The sequence below is a fragment of the Hemicordylus capensis genome, chromosome 4 (genome assembly GCF_027244095.1).
Source record: "Hemicordylus capensis ecotype Gifberg chromosome 4, rHemCap1.1.pri, whole genome shotgun sequence".
NCBI lineage: Eukaryota > Metazoa > Chordata > Lepidosauria > Squamata > Cordylidae > Hemicordylus > Hemicordylus capensis.
This window is the reverse complement of record NC_069660.1, coordinates 239,044,447-239,060,326: the sequence shown is the minus strand read 5'-3', so window position 1 is coordinate 239,060,326 and position 15,880 is coordinate 239,044,447. Positions and strand designations below refer to the sequence as shown.

The 15,880-nt window shown below is 42.2% G+C and overlaps 1 long non-coding RNA gene across 5 annotated transcripts in view; it reads left to right on the top strand.

Annotated features, from left to right (window-relative positions):
* The window catches only part of LOC128322583 (uncharacterized), a 94,169-nt gene that overhangs the window by 38,984 nt on the left and 39,305 nt on the right, over positions 1-15,880 (top strand). The window contains exon 5 of one of the 5 annotated variants that reach the window (XR_008305790.1): positions 2,030-2,142. The exons of 3 other annotated variants lie outside the window; for them this stretch is intronic. This is a non-coding gene — a long non-coding RNA (uncharacterized LOC128322583). Of the gene's footprint in view, positions 1-2,029; positions 2,418-15,880 lie in introns of those variants that run through there. One more of the 5 variants, XR_008305789.1, reaches the window with a different exon arrangement.

Sequence of the window (15,880 nt, the reverse complement as noted above, 5' to 3'; positions counted from 1 at the left end):
TAACAAACTGAAATTGAATCCGGATAAGACGGAGGTACTGTTGGTCAGTAGGAGAGCCAATCGGGATGAGGTGATTCTACCGGTTCTGGATGGGGTTGCACTCCCCTTGAAGGAGCAAGCACTCCCCTTGAAGGAGCAAGTACGCAGCTTGGGGGTACTACTGGACCCGGCTCTGCTTTTGGAAGCTCAGGTGGAGGCGGTGGCCAGGGGTGCCTTTGCACGGCTTCGGCTGGTGCGCCAGCTGCGTCCCTTTCTCAAGAGGGCAGATCTGGCCACGGTTACCCACGCCTTAGTCACGTCGCGGCTGGATTACTGTAACGCGCTCTACGTGGGGCTGCCCTTGAAGAATATCCGGAAACTGCAGCTAGTGCAAAACGCAGCAGCGAGGGTTTTATCCGGAGCTGCCCGTTGGGAACATATCACCCCCATTTTGAAAGAGCTGCACTGGCTGCCGGTTCGTTTCCGGGTCCAATTCAAGGTGCTAGTTTTGACCTTTAAAGCCCTAAACGGTTTGGGCCCGGGGTATTTGAGGGACCGCCTGCTCCCAAGGGTTGCTGCCCGCCTGACGAGGACATCTGAGGGGGCCCTGCTCCGGGTGCTGACAATGAGGGAGGCCAGGCTGTCGTGCACTCGGGACAGGGCCTTCTCTGTTGCTGCTCCTAGACTCTGGAATGCTCTCCCAGTGGCCATTCATTCCTCGGACTCCATCACAGCTTTTAGAAAGCTTGTAAAGACTTGGCTTTTTACCCAGGCTTTTACATAATTTTACTGCGGCTTCTGTGTGTTTTTATCTATATGGCTGTTTTTATATGTTTTTAGCTTGATGTTTTTTATTGCTTTTTTATTGTATGTTTTAATTTTTGTAAACCGCCTTGGGGTTGTGTTTTTAACGAAAGGCGGTATAGAAATGTAAAAATAAATAAATAAATAAATAAAATAAGGTGTCAAGTGAGCTACATGGAAGTAGGGTGACTTCTGGATTGTAACCTTAACCCCATTAAAATGGCTTGGACAGCTACCTAGGTCTTACTTTCGGGGAAACAGGGTACATCCCCAAAGAGCTGCACAAGAAACGCTGTTGAAATGCGTGTACTCGTAATGGTGGAGCAGGCTAAGTATTATTCCTTTATGGAAACTTTATTTCTGGGGCGGAGGGGGGGAGTCCTTTCTGAACATCTTTTGTATTCTGGCCTCTTTAGTTTGAGGGGGAGGGAAGAGTGGGGAGAGAGAGAGATTCACAACTCTGAGATAAACCTTGATGGGAAGTGGCTCAAGGGTGAAAGAGTATCAAGATTGGGTTCGAAAAAAAAGATTGTGGAAGATAAGATAGTAGGCATGGAGAGTCAAATGAGAGTCGAGCAGAGAACTGAACAAAAGAGTTAAGACTGGGCTGAGAGGCAATGTAGTGGTTTGGAGGGCAAATCTCCTCTGAGAGAATATAATTTTACCTTAACACACTGTAAACCCTGTCAGAAGAAGAGTGAGGTAGCCTACAAAGGCTACAAAATTAATTTCCTATGGAAATTAATGGTGCTTGTAATGGTGAAGCAGGATGAATTTGGAGGTTTTACTCAAGTAGAGAAAAACCTATCTGAAATAGCACAAATAACTGAATGATCCATGTGAAGTTAGGGAATAAAGGTAAAGTGTGCCACTGAGTCGGTTTCGACTCCTGGCAACCACAGAGCCCTGGGGTGGTTTTTTTTGGTAGAATACAGGAGGGGTTTACCATTGCCTCCTCCCTCACATACTTTCAGATGCCTTTCAGCATCTTCCTATATTGCTGCTGCCCAATACAGGTGTTTCCCATAGTCTGAGTAACATATCAGCGGGAATTCGAACCGATGTACAGAAACAATATATTTCTTCTTGTGAATGATACATTTACAGCTCTCCTCTGTAGAAAGCGCACATGACTTAATTACCAGTACTTGGTTTATTTGATATTAGTTCCCTTGTCTTGCCAAGCCAATTCCTTGAAATGAGGATAACGTATTCTAATGACATCGTTATTCTTTCCACTTTATAGGTATCTTTCACACACATGGTGAATTCTCAACAACTTGGCATATGGTTTCTATTGGGGATATAAAACTTTTGACAGAGAACAGAGGAGGATTTGTCACGCAATGGTAACATTCTGTAAGGATATACTAGAAAGAGAAATGACTTTCCAGCACTGACAGGCATTGAAAATAACAAAAGTATCGCAGGCAGATATGCCTTGTGTTTCAGTTCTATGTTGGAGAACAAAGTATCCTGAGTGCCTGACCTATATGATAATTGCTTCCCATAGAAGTTACTACCAGAAAATAAACCTGGTCATTGACAGTGACTAATGGTTGCTTCCCATGTGAATATATCAATGTGTTACTCATGTTTAAATCATTACATCTGGTGATCCTATGGAGATATAAAACCCTATCTGAAAGTCTCTATACTGTATAGCATCATTGTATGCCATTTTATTGCTATACTAGGAAAAAGAGTTCACATCAATGGATCTGGAATAAACTACAAGAAGGGTTATCACTGTAATTCACATGATGCAGTCTCCTGGTTTGGTTCAATGATTTTTGAGGTGTCATGAAGAAAATAATATTCAAAGCACTACAACACAAGGGAAGAAAAAGTTGTAATATGACAGATTTTAAAATTCAGTTGGATGGATATCTGTGAGAGATGATTAGGAAATTAAAGTGTTCCAGTGGAAGGGTTTTAGTTATAGGCCTTTGAAGAAAATGGACATAATTTATTTATTAGATGTGACTTTGTTGATAACTTTGCTTCTATATTAGGCCCTTGAAAAGTGCTAAGTTGATTTAGCAGTGCAGTTATTTTTCTAGCTCAGATTTTCTGGGTAGTATTATTTTGTGATGTTCTTGTTACTCCTTAGTGGTATATCGTATAGTGGCAGCAAATATTGCTTCAGGTTCTAAGAGCCATGAACAATTCTGCTTATGGAACTTGGCTTTCTCATCTCCTCCTTTCCACTGCACTCTCCTATGCACCCTGAAAAGCCACCCTTGAAACTGTTAGTGAAAGTTCTGAAAGTCTACTCCTGCTAACTAGACAAGGAGCTACCTTTTAATTCAGCATCTCTCATATTGATTGTAGCAGGTGGAAAGCAACCATCCTTATTTGTTGGAGCTAGGGCCCTGGCAGCATCAGCTCTCAGCTGCAACGTCTCATAGTGACCACTGGGAGGGTTAGTGTCATGGATAAAAGTGCTGGACTCCTCCCCTCTTTGTTCTTCCAGTGTTAGTCTCCATTTTGTCTCTCCAGAGATGGTTGGCTGTTTTGGTCTCTCTTCAGCCATGAGCTACAGCTGAAATGAAGCTGCATGCTTTCCCACATTTGTTTGTAACCTTTTCTTTAAATAAATCCTTGTAGTTCTTCAGTACTGAAGAACTATCTCAAGACCTCTTGCTTTGCTGTTTTCTCACCAAACTGATTTTGCTTTGCTATTTGAGGACTGAATTGTCATTCTTCCCCTGCACTATTTTTTTTAAAGATGTATATCCCGCTCTTCCTCTGAGGAGCTAAGAGCAGTGTACATGCTTATTTTTATCCTCGCAACAACCCTGTGAGGTAGGTTAGGCTGAGAGATACGTGACTGGCCCAGAGTCACCCACTGAGTTTCATGGTTGAATGGGAATTCGAACTTGGGTCTTCCTGGTCCTAGTCCAACACTCTAACCACTACACTATGCTGGCTTTTAGCCCAGAATAGCCTCTCTCCAGTGGCTGTTGCTGAAGTCTCCTTTGTCTTTAACTGCGAGTCCCTTTGGGACAGAGAACCATCTTTTAATTCTTTTTGTTATGTAAACCACTTTAATAAATTATTTTTTTTTGAAAAGTGGAATATATCAATATTCTAAATAAAAAAATCTTGCAGGATTCTTGAAGATTTTTAAATATATATATTTCCTTCCATATTCTCTTCATGTTGATGTAGAGAATACTGTTTTCAGTGGTAAAGAGTGTTTCTCTAGAAGAATCTTGAGCTTTGACCTTGACTTCAGTGGTGATATTAAATGGCATTAAAATAAGTCTGAAGACACAATCCCCTAGGTACTTTGCTTTTGCACAGCTCCCATTCATTTCACTGGCTCTTACACAGAATAGTGACCAAGGTGAGAAGCAACCCTAAATCAGTGTTAGGGACCTGAAAGGGTGGCTACTGCACAACTTGAAAAACAGCCCCGATGGTATAGCACAACAGGCCTGCTGCAGAATGACTTGAAACTGCTTCTGGGCAGCACACAGTAAGTTTTTTCACAGCAGCCCCATGTAAGTAGGTATACAAAGGCTAGCCCATCTCTAAGTAAACTCCATACTTTTGATCCATCAGACTAGTGATTGTAATGAACTCCCTGAGTAAAGTTCCGCAAAGTTAAATTTGAGCCAAGTAGGACTGAAATATTGATTGCTACTTATTATATGTTGTATGCTAATAAATCCTACCTCAATTCCCAGGCAATGATGAACAACCCTGGAAAAATGGCATCCCCATTTTAATAACGTTTTGTACAGGTACAAAGGAGATAAATCAACTTTTGTTCTTCTCCACACACACACACCCCACACACACCACAACTCCGATAAGATTGTTCAGCAACAATGAGGCCTGGAATCTGCAGCAATATAAAACCTATAGAATGTATGTATTTATTTATTTATTTAGTACATTTGTGTACTGCCGCATACAAAAAGGCCCTGGGCAGTTCACAATTTTAATTGATTAATTAACTGGTTAGTATGTTATGGTGCCTATAACAAAATTATTTTAAGATAAGACTACATTTTGAGTAATGGAAACACAACTCACCATAGAAAACCCATCAGCTACTCGCTCTGATCTGGAACGGGTGAATGGCAACACTTCTAAGTATAGAATAAATTGATAAATTATCTCTTTGTAACCCAGTGCTCCAGCACCGATGTTGTGCACGCTCACTCTCTCTCACTCACTCCCTCTCTCTTTCTTGGTGTAGAAGTGACACATTCATTTGCTGCAGGAAGCATAGCTGCTTCGGGAAGCAATTTTCTTCCTGAGGTGTAGCTAGGGGAGGAGTGGGCCTGTGTTTGCCCCCCTCCCTGGTGCCCCCATGGCAGATTCTTTGCACCAGCACATGCACCAGCCACACTCCTGCATATGATGTGATATATGCAGGGGGTGTGGCCAGCACCTGGAAGGGCCATGCGGTGGTCTGGAAGGAAGGAACGAAGATGCATCAGCTGGCAATGAAGTGCTGGCTGGGAATGAACTGCTCGGGACCTTCTGGGTGCTGGCCATGTCCCCTATGCATGATGTTATATGTGAGAAGGTGTCCAGCATTTGGAAGGGCCCATGCAGACCCCTGCAGCTCATTCCTTGCAAGTGTTTCATTGCCAACTGGGTGTTTTCCTTTTTATATGCCTTGCTCTGAGAGAGGGAGGGGAAAAAAAAAGGAGCCAGCTGGCAATGAAGCACCAGCTGAATGAGCAGGAGGGGAGGGGCAAGCCCGGAGGCTCCCAGGAGCTGGGCAGCTCGTATTCTTTGAACACATCTGCCCAATTATAGCTCCGCCCTGGTATGAAGAGGGGACTGTTGGGAGATGAAAGTGAAGACTGTAGGCAAAATCCCATTCCCCTCCCTGTGGATGTGAGAAGGGCTTTTGTTTCAGGCTACTCGGCCATCTAGTGCAGCACTAGCTTCTCTGAATGGCAATAGCTCTCTGAGGCAAAGCCCAGCTCTCTGAGATCCTTTTACCTGGAGATGCTAGAAATGAACCTGGAGGCTTCTGCATTCAAAAGATGTGCTCTCCTGCTGAGCTATGACCTTTCCTCTCCAAAGGGGCAGGGCCATCTGCTCTCCCACTGAGCTATGACTACTCTCCCATGAAGCATTGTGTAGCCCTTATTGGTTGCCTGCATTCCACATCGCTGAAAAAGAACATCACAGGCTGTACTGTCTGCCACTCAAGCTCTCAAAGGGGCAAATGGGATTAAACAACTTCTCCAGTGACACTCCCACACTCCCAACTGGAAAGGGAAGAAAGTGCCATCTGGATGAGCCCTGAGTCACAATGTACAGATTCAAAGGTGCTATTTTAAGCCAGTGATAACCAGATAGGATAATAAAGGGAACAGATGCTGTAGTCCGCTTCTTTCCAACTAAAACTCCATCATTTTGAAAGGGCTTTGTAACTCCCATCGCTCGAACTTAATGAACAGAGTGACAGTTAGTGGATGTGTGTTCTGTTTATTAACATTTAACAGATCAGCTGGTGCCTTGGTCTGCAATCTGGCCTCCAATCTGCAATAGCCAACATGGATTGTAACCCACATCTTTCTAGGATGCTCTAGTTTCTCTTTTACACTCTGAATTCATTTTGAAATTATTTAATTCTACACTATCAATTATTTAGTTAAAAATGAACAGGCACATTATGTATCCTTGCCTACTTCTTCAAGGATATGTTTGTGTATTGGTGCACCATTAAAGTGAAGCAGACCTCACGTTAATACACCATCATTATGCATATAAACCTTGCGATATTTTTGCTTTATTAATACAATGACTGACTTGGTTTGTCATTTCAAAAGTGCCTTCTTGCTTGGAAAGCAGCTGTCCAAAAAGTGTGCCTTTTCCCATATCTTTTGGATTAGTAATTAAGTAGCTGGCAGTGGGGGAGGAAGGAGAAGAGGAAAGGTTGGAGGGAGAAGTTGCTCCTCAGTGTGCTTTTATATGCTGAAAAGTTCAGCGGGGCTGGGGAGGATTTGTGTTCTGAGGATGGGGGTGGAGGTTGGCCTCAGGCATTAGTTGGCTTGGGACAGACCTTATTCCACCTGAGCTGCACAAAGAGAGTGAGCCAAAGCAATTTCCATTCCACTGAGGCAAAAGGCTCTGTGGTGCCTATTGCCATACCCATCCATATCTCAGGTCCACCAGGTAGGTGGATAGTCTCTTGCTCAAGAGTTGCCCCATTTTCCTTGCTCCACATTCCAGACCTGGTTTTTTGTAACTCTCTACATAGTACCATATTCTAACCATTGAATAACTGTACATGTTTCAAATGCAGTGTTTGTAAACTGGGCAGCCAAAGCATCTCAATTGAGTTGTTCTTGTCTCCCTCCCAATCCCCTAACAGGTGATCAGCATACTTAGTGCTGAGGCAAATGGACATAAGAACAGCCATGCTGGATCTAGCCCAAGGCCCATCTAGTCCAGCATCCTGTTTAACACAGTGACCCACCAGATGCTTCTGGGAAGCCCACAGGCAAGAGCTGAGAGCATGCCCTCTCTCCTGTTGTTGCTCCTCTGCAACTGGTATTGAGAGGCATCGTGCCTCTGAGGCTGGAGATATCCTATAGCTGCTAGTTCTAAATTTCTTGGCAATCCATTTCATGGGATGACCCCTGGTTCTAGTATTATGAAAGAGGGAGATAAAATTTCTCTCTATCAACTTCCTCCACACCATGCATGATTTTATAGACTACTATCATGTCGCCCCCTCCATCATCTTTTTTCTAAACTAAAAAGTCCCAGGTATTGTAGTCTTGTCTCATAAGTAAGGTGCTCCAGGCCCCTGATCATCTTGGTTGTACTCTTCTGCACCTTATACAGTTCTATAATGTCTTTTCTGAGGTGTGGTAACCAGAATTGTACACATAGTACTCCAAATGTGGCCACACCATAGTTTTGTATAAGGGAATTATAATACTAGCAGTTTTATTTTCAATCCCCTTCCTAATGATTCCAAGCATGGAATTGGCCTTTTTCACAGCTGCCACGCAGTGAGTTGACACTTGCAGTGAGCTGTCTACCACAACCCTAAGATCACTCTCCTGGTCAGTCACAAACATTAGTCCCCATCAGTGTATATGTGAAGTTGGGGGGGGGGGTTGCCCCTATATGCATCACTTTACACTTGCTTACATTGACCCACATTTGCCATTTTGTTGCCCACTCCCACAGTTTGGAGAGATCCTTTTGGAGCTCCTCACAATCTGTTTTAGATTCTACTACCCTAAATATTTTGGTGTCATCTGCATATTTGGCCACCTCACTGCTTACCCCAACTTCTAGATCATTTATGAATAAACTAAAAAGCACTGGTCCCAGTACAGATCCCTGGGGGACCCTACTTCTTACTTACTTCCATGTATAGAACCATCCATTTATTCCTACCCTTTGTTTCCTCTCCTTCAACCAGTCACCAAGCCACACATGAACCTGTCCCCTTATCCCATGACTGCTAAGTTTTCTCAAGAGTCTTTGATGACGAGCTTGTTGAAAGCTTTTTGAAAGTCCAGGTATACTATGTCAACTGGATCACATTTATCCACATGTCCATTGACACTCTCAAAGAACTCCAAAAGGTTCATGAGGCAAGATTTACCTTTGCAGAAGCCATGCTGGTTCTCCTTCAGCAGGGCCTATTCTTCTATATGTTTAACAATTTTATCTTTAAGAATGCTTTCCATCAATTTGCCCAAAACAGATATTAAGCTAACTGGCCTGTAATTTCCCAGATCCCCTTTTTGAAAATTGGAATAACATTAGCTACTTTCCAGTCCTCTGGTACAGAGCCTGGTTGCAGGGATAAGTAGAGAGGCTCAGCATGTGAACAGTACCAGCAGTGCATTAGAGGATATAGGCAGAGAGCACAGGAATAAAACTCTCCCTAACCAAAAACCTATAGTATTGAAGCTGTTAGATGTTATACAGAATTAGAGATTTAGGATACATAACTCATTTGTGCCTTTTATTTATTGTTGTCCTTGTTCTCAAAGCAATTGCGAAAGCTCTCTCGATGTCATGTCAATAGAATGTTTAGGGGATGAGGCAGGTTGGGGAAAAATCTTAAATCCAGATCCTGGGTGTCCACTTGCTTCTGGAACCCCTACAACAAGAACCAGGGGAGCCTGAACCAGCATCCCAAGGTCACAGCCTTGTGTTGATCCTCAATGTGGAAGAGTTCCCTGAGAACCTACCAGTTATAGCAGAACACCCACCACCACCTCTCAGCACTTGTGGAGTTAGGCAATGCTCATTTAAGGAACAGCACCTTCCCAAGGAAAGAGATGGGGCCAATTCAGCCTGCCTGGGCAGCAGCTATTAAAAACTGCAGTCTGCTGCTAGACTTTGCTGGCTCAACGTCATCTTATGTTGCATTACCCAGTCCTGGTGCACTTGTGGAGATCTTGACTCAGCATGGAACAGGATACCTTTGTGTACCTTCCACTGTTGAAATTCTCCTTCAGTGGATCCTCTGAGTTAATTCTGCAAAAGATGGGGCAAGAGTGATTCTTGCAAACAGAAGGGTAGAATTACAAATTATATCGTCATCTGCAGTCCCACAGTGCACCATGCGCTCAGTGCAGTGCACTGGGGGATTCCCCCAGGGGATGGGAGCTCTAGGTGCTCATTTCTGTGTCAGTGCAAGCACAGCTCACACCGACACACGATCCCAGGAGCTGGGTTAAGGACGTGTTTGCACCCTTAACCTCGGCCAAGAGCCAGGCTTCAGTGCTGGGTTTGGCATGGCAACACAACCAGGTGGCCAAGTCCAAACTTGGCTGCTCATGAGAACAGCCTCTATAAGTGTTCTGAGTTATGAATGAACTTAGAAGCAAACTTTTGGAATACAACCTGTTTGTAAGCTGGGGACTTCCTATACCATTTTCTGCTGAAGAACAAATGCTAAGATGGGAATTAGGAACACCAGCAGGAAAGTATTCCACCCACACACCTCCCGAGAATCACCCCCAACTCCCAAAAGTGTTTTCAGTGTGGTCTAAAAACTCCCACAGTGTTCTTAAAGTAGTAAGAGGATGCTTGGTATGTTGCCTTACAGCTTCATTTTGTTATGACAGGCTTGCCCACTCGTAGGTTACTACAGTGGCTGCCGATGCAGCTTCTGCCTCTCCCATTTGAAGAACATTCCTAAGTTGCTGCCTCCTTGCTATATGTTCTTCCTAGAGGGTAAGATAGAGCCAAATTGCTCTCACTTTGGCAGTTACTCACTTTGAAACAATTGTAACCTAGAAAAAAAGAGTACTCTAAACAATATAGCATATGTTACTTAGAAATAAGTTCTTTTTCTCCCAATTTTAGACATTCAATTAAGTGTCAGGGTCATACCAGCGTTGGGGCAATGGCTCCTATTTACTAGGGACAGTTCCTACATTCTGATACCTACCTGTCCCTGGGAAATCACTATTTCTGTTTTTGCCTTTTAAAATGTTTATTGTGAGTTGCTTGAGTTGTCATCAGGATTCAACTCCCTCCACAGAGTCTATAAAAACTCAGAGTAGAGATGGATGCATCCCATATCAAATACACATGCACATATTGTTGTTGTTGTTTACACAGTCAGACAGGTGTTATTGACTGGTTTGTTTTATCCAGACATTGAGTCCTTCCCAAGGACCTGGGATGGCTGAATTTTATTTTCAATGCTGTTGCTGTTATTATAGATATCATCGCAGAATATAGGCTGTTCCCAGTAAAGCTGATTTTTGTAATTGGCTGATGGTGATTTCTGTGACCCCTATGGTGTTGAGGTGTTCCTCACGTTTTTTTGGAATTGCACCTAGGGCACCAATTACTACTGGGATTATTTTGGTCTTTTTCTGCCACAGCCTTTCAATTTCAATTTGTAGATCTTTGTATTTGGTGATTTTTTCTATTTCTTTTTCTTCTATTCTGCTATCCCCTGGTATTGCTATGTCGATTATTTTAACTTGTTTTTCTTTCTTCTCAACTACAGTTATATCTGCTGAATTGTGTGGCAGATGTTTGTCTGTTTGTAGTCGGAAGTCCCATAATATTTTTGCATCTTCATTTTCTACAACCTTTTCAATTTTATGGTCCCACCAGTCTTTGGCTACAGGTAGCTTGTATTTTTGGCAGATGTTCCAGTGTATCATCCCTGCTACCTTGTCATGCCTTTGTTTGTAGTCAGTCTGTGCAATCTTTTTACAACAGCTGATTAGGTGGTCCACTGTTTCATCTGCTTCTTTACAAAGGCGGCACTTGCTGTTTGTTGTTGACTTTTCTACTTTTGCTCTTATTGCCTGTTCTAGTACCTGTTCTTGTGCAGCCAGTATTAAACCCTCTGTTTCTTTCTTCAAGTTGCCATTCTTAAGCCATTGCCAGGTCTTGGTGATGACTGATTTTCCACTTCTATTGTGCAAAGGTTGACCATGAAGTGGCTTATTTTTCCATTTTTCTGCTCGGTTCTTGACTTGTTCTTTCTTGTAGGCCTTCTTTGTTTCATTGGTGTTGAATAGTTTCTCATTATTGACCATTTTAAGTGCAACTTCTTTACTGTCCTTTATATATTCTGCAAGGCCTCTTTTCTCCTCCTCTACTGTTTGATGGACTTGCTGCATTCCTCTTCCACCTGAGCTGCGAGGGAGGTATAGCCTATCTACATCACTGCGGGGGTGCAGAGCATGATTGATGGTCATGATTTTCCTGGTCTTACAATCTAGCATCTCTAGCTCTGCCTGGGTCCAGTCTATTATTCCTGCAGTGTATCTGATAATAGGTATAGCCCAGGTGTTTTTGGCTTGTATGGTGTTCCCGCCATTGAGTTTGGACTTTAGGATTTTTCTAACTCTCCTAATGTATTCACTTCCAATTTTTCTTTTAACTTCAGCGTGTGCAATGTTATCAGCCTGGAGAATGCCCAAGTATTTGTAAGGTTCTTTCTCTTCCCGGTTCTAGATGTTGCTTCCATTGGGCAGTTCTATTCCTTCTGTTTTTCTTATTTTTCCTCTGTTCATTATTAATGCAGCACACTTGTCTAGTCCAAACTCCATTGCTATATCGCTACTGAATATACAGACAGGGTCCGTATATTTGGCCGTTGTTGTTGTTGTTATTTTACATATGTGCATGAACTCTAAGGACCATGCAGTGAACAGCCAGGATTGCATGCACGCTAAATGATAAGGTATACTTTAAATTGTTGACAACTAATTTAATGCTCCTCTCTCTCTCAGAGTCTCATTCCAGCTAATAGAGTAATTAGAGACATGACTAGTTGTGCTCATAAAAGATATGCTTCTGCTTTGGAAAGCAGGTGTATTTTTGAGGTTCTGTCTTCTTCAAATACATATCTTGTGTGAGTTTCTCTACCTGCTGTGTCATTTTAGTTGATTTTGAGACTGAGTCAGCATCATTAATCTGGTATCCTGTGCCGACTTTTCTTTAGTTCCTGTAGCATTTTCTTCCTATTAATCTTTGCACTCAAGGAAACACATTTGGCCAAATACAACCCTCGTATATTCTGCAGCTGATATGAAAATTCTGCTACAACCAATTTTGACAAGGACTGCAGGTTCAAGATGGGGAGAAACAAAATAGGAAAAATGTCAGGGGCAGGCAAAAATATCTTGTAAAAGGTAAAAGGAGGATGCTTACTACTTGTTGGTGGTGGAAACAGAGAGTCTTATTTTTCTTCTTCTCTAACTCTCTTTACAGTTTATGTTGCAATGGCAACAGAAGCAGCAGTAGCAGCACTAAAGGTGCTAGTTCTCTTCCCAGTGGCTGGCTCTATATCACTTCCATTTTTGTACTTGGAATGATGCTTCATCATGATGTAGTGTCCCTCTGCAGGGACTTCTAGGGGCAGCACAACAGCTGGATGGAGCAGAACACCAGGAAGAGAGCTAGTGCTTCCAGCACTGCATCTGCAAAGGCACAGCACAAACTGAAAAAGAAAAGAAAGACAGTGGAAGCATAAAACAGTTCTTTTTTTAATTTTTTTAAAAAAGCAAAAAAGACATCTGCTGCCACCACTAACCAATAGTAAGTGAAACTTTACAAATTGTAAAGTTTAAGAAAAATTTAAGAATTGTGCATATCCAGCCCTTGAAAATACACAATAGTTTCACATTTTTTCTGCCTCAGCATGAGGCCCATTTGGATCAGCATTAGTCATAACAGAAAGCTTCCAGTTTCTTGTTTCTTTTTGCATTATTTAAAATGCAGCTTAAATCATGTAATTAGTGTTGGAGTTAGGTCCCTGGCAGCATCAGCTCTCAACCACAATATCTCATAGTGACCACTGTGGGGAGGGGTTTGGGGTCATGGATAAAAGTGCTGGACTCCTCCCCTCTTTATTCTTCCAGTGTAAGTCTCCATTTTTGTCTCTCCAGAGATGGCTGTTTGTTTAGTCTCTCTCCTTTTTCAGCCTTAAGCTCAGCTTTCCTATCCTTTTGTAATTTGTAAATAAATCCTTGTTGTTCTTCATACTTAAAGAACTGTCTCAAGACCTCTTGCTTTGCTGCTTTCTCACCATAGGAACATAGGAAACTGCCATATACTGAGTCAGACCATAGGTCCATCTAGCTCAGTATTGTCTTCACAGACTGGCAGCAGCTTCTCCAAGCTTGCAGGTAGGAATCTCTCTCAGCCCTATCTTGAAGTTGCAGGTAGGAATCTCTCTCAACCCTACCTTGAAGAAGCCAGGGGGATACTTGAAACCTTCTGCTCTTCCCAGAGCAGCTCCATCCCCTGAGGGGAATATCTTACAGTGCTCACACTTCTAGTCACCCTTTCATATACAACCAGAGCAGACTCTGCTTAGCTAAGGGGACAAATCATGCTTGCTACCACAAGACCAGCTTTCCTCCAAACTGGTTTTGCTCTGCTGTTTGGGGGCTGAACTGCCATTCTCCCCCTACAAAGGATTGTGAGGCCCAGAAGCTAGTAAATAAAAGAGAAAAGCCTAGAGAGTTAAATAAAAAGCAAAGCAAAGAGAAAGGTTTTGAAAATGGAGACAGCACAAGGATTCCAGATGAGCTCTGGTCTTTCAAGATGGAAATGCTCCTCAAGAGTCATGGACTTGGCAGTGTTCTGCGCACCCAGCATCCTGTAGATGCAGGAAAGGAGCAGAATGAATGGGACAGAGCAGATGAAAAGGCATCAGGAATGATTTGCTTGGTGCTGACTGACCCAATCTTTGTGCATCTAAGAGACAAAGAAAATGCAAAAAATATGTGGGGAACTCTGAAGGGATTAAATAAAAATAAGTCTGTGGTTTCCAAAGTGCATTGACTCAGGTGCTACAAGCATCCTGATTAGAGAACGGGAGAGATTTATAAACCTAGATACAAGTAGTCAAATCCCTATATATTTGGCAAATGGAAAACTGATGTATACAGAAGGGAAAGGGATTGTTAATCATTAGATTAACAATTGAAGAAGCTTTGTATGTGCCTACTCTAGAAACAAGTCTGATGTTGGTAAAATATGCTACAGAAAGGGGCTAGGAAGTAAAATGTAAAGGAAGGCATTATTTCATTACTCAGAAACAGGAATTGTTTGTGAAAGCAGTTTTACAAGAGAATGGATTGTTTGAAGTAGAATGTGTGGTTGAAAAGGCCAAAACTGTGAAGGAATGCACGCACAAAGGATGTCTGAATTTGTGGCACAGAAGGTTAGGCCATAGCGATTGCCAAAATCTTATCTTAGAGATCAAGTTATCTTAGAGAGCGCCTTCTTCTACATGATCCCCACAGCACATTAAGGTCATCCGAGGAGGTTTGTCTCCAGTTACAACCAGCATGTCTAGTGGCAACTCAGACACAGACCTTCTCTGTAGCTGCCCCAGGACTGTGGAATGCACTTCCGGCAGAAATCCGTAATCTGAATTCATTGCTGGCCTTCAGGAGAGCCCTTAGAACCTATTTGATTGGCCCGGCCTTCCAGTATTTTAATTTGTTGTAAATTATTTTTAACTGCTGTAAGTGTCCAGCCTGGTTCTCCAGGGGTTTCAACTGTTTAAATGTCTTAAATGTAAATTAGTTTTATGCTGTTTTTATAGTTTTGATTTTAACTGTTAATTGATTTTAATTGTTTTTATTTTGATGTAAGCCTTTTTTGGGAGGGTGGTATATAAATTGAAATAAATAAATAAATAATAAAATAAATAAAATATGTCAGGCTGAAAAATTGAATTTGATAAAGGGTCTGAAAATAGCCCCCTGCAGCACTGAATCAGTGTGCATGCTATATAAGAGCAAATGCAACACAGCCTGTTTTTCTTCCACACAAAGAAAGAGAAACACAGCATCTTTTGGATCTGATTCATAGTGATGTTTGTGGACCTATGCAAGTTAATACATCAGGAGGGAATAAATATGTTCTTACTTTCATTGATGACTATTCTAGATGCACATATACATACCTGTCAAGTGAAATGGGAGAAGTACTAGAAAGACTAAAAGAATATGTTGCAAGAGTGAGCAACAGGTTTGGGAGAAAGCCACAGATTCTCCATACTGACAATGGTGGTGAGTACACTGGGAATGATGTCATAAGATTCCTAAAAGAGGAAGGCATTGAATATCAAAAGACTGTTCCTTATACTCGGGAGCAAAATGGAGTGGCAGAAAGAAAGAACCGTTCCCTTATGGAAATGCTTGTAGATGCTGGTTTGGCTACTAAATTTTGAGGAGAGGCAGTGATGACCACTACTTACCTGCAAAACAGATTGCCAACAAAGGCCACAGGAACAACACCAAATGAATTATGGCATGGCAACAAGTACACCTTGAGTCATATAAGAGTGTTTGGATCTAAAGCACACACCTATACACCAAAAGCCAAAAGGACCAAACTCAACTGTAAATCTGAGGAAGGAATACTTGTTAGCTATTCCATAGGATGTGAAGGATATAGGGTTTTAGATCTTGCCACAGAAACAATTAAAATATGCAATGTAGCATACTTCTGTGAAAATGAAAAACCAATCACTAGTGAACTGCCAAACCTAGAGCCCAATTTTCAGTTGGAGAAAGAATCAAGGCAATAAGATCAAAAGGAAGGATCCACTGTAAGTTTTACACCTGGCAGCGATTCAAAAGAAGAGGATGCT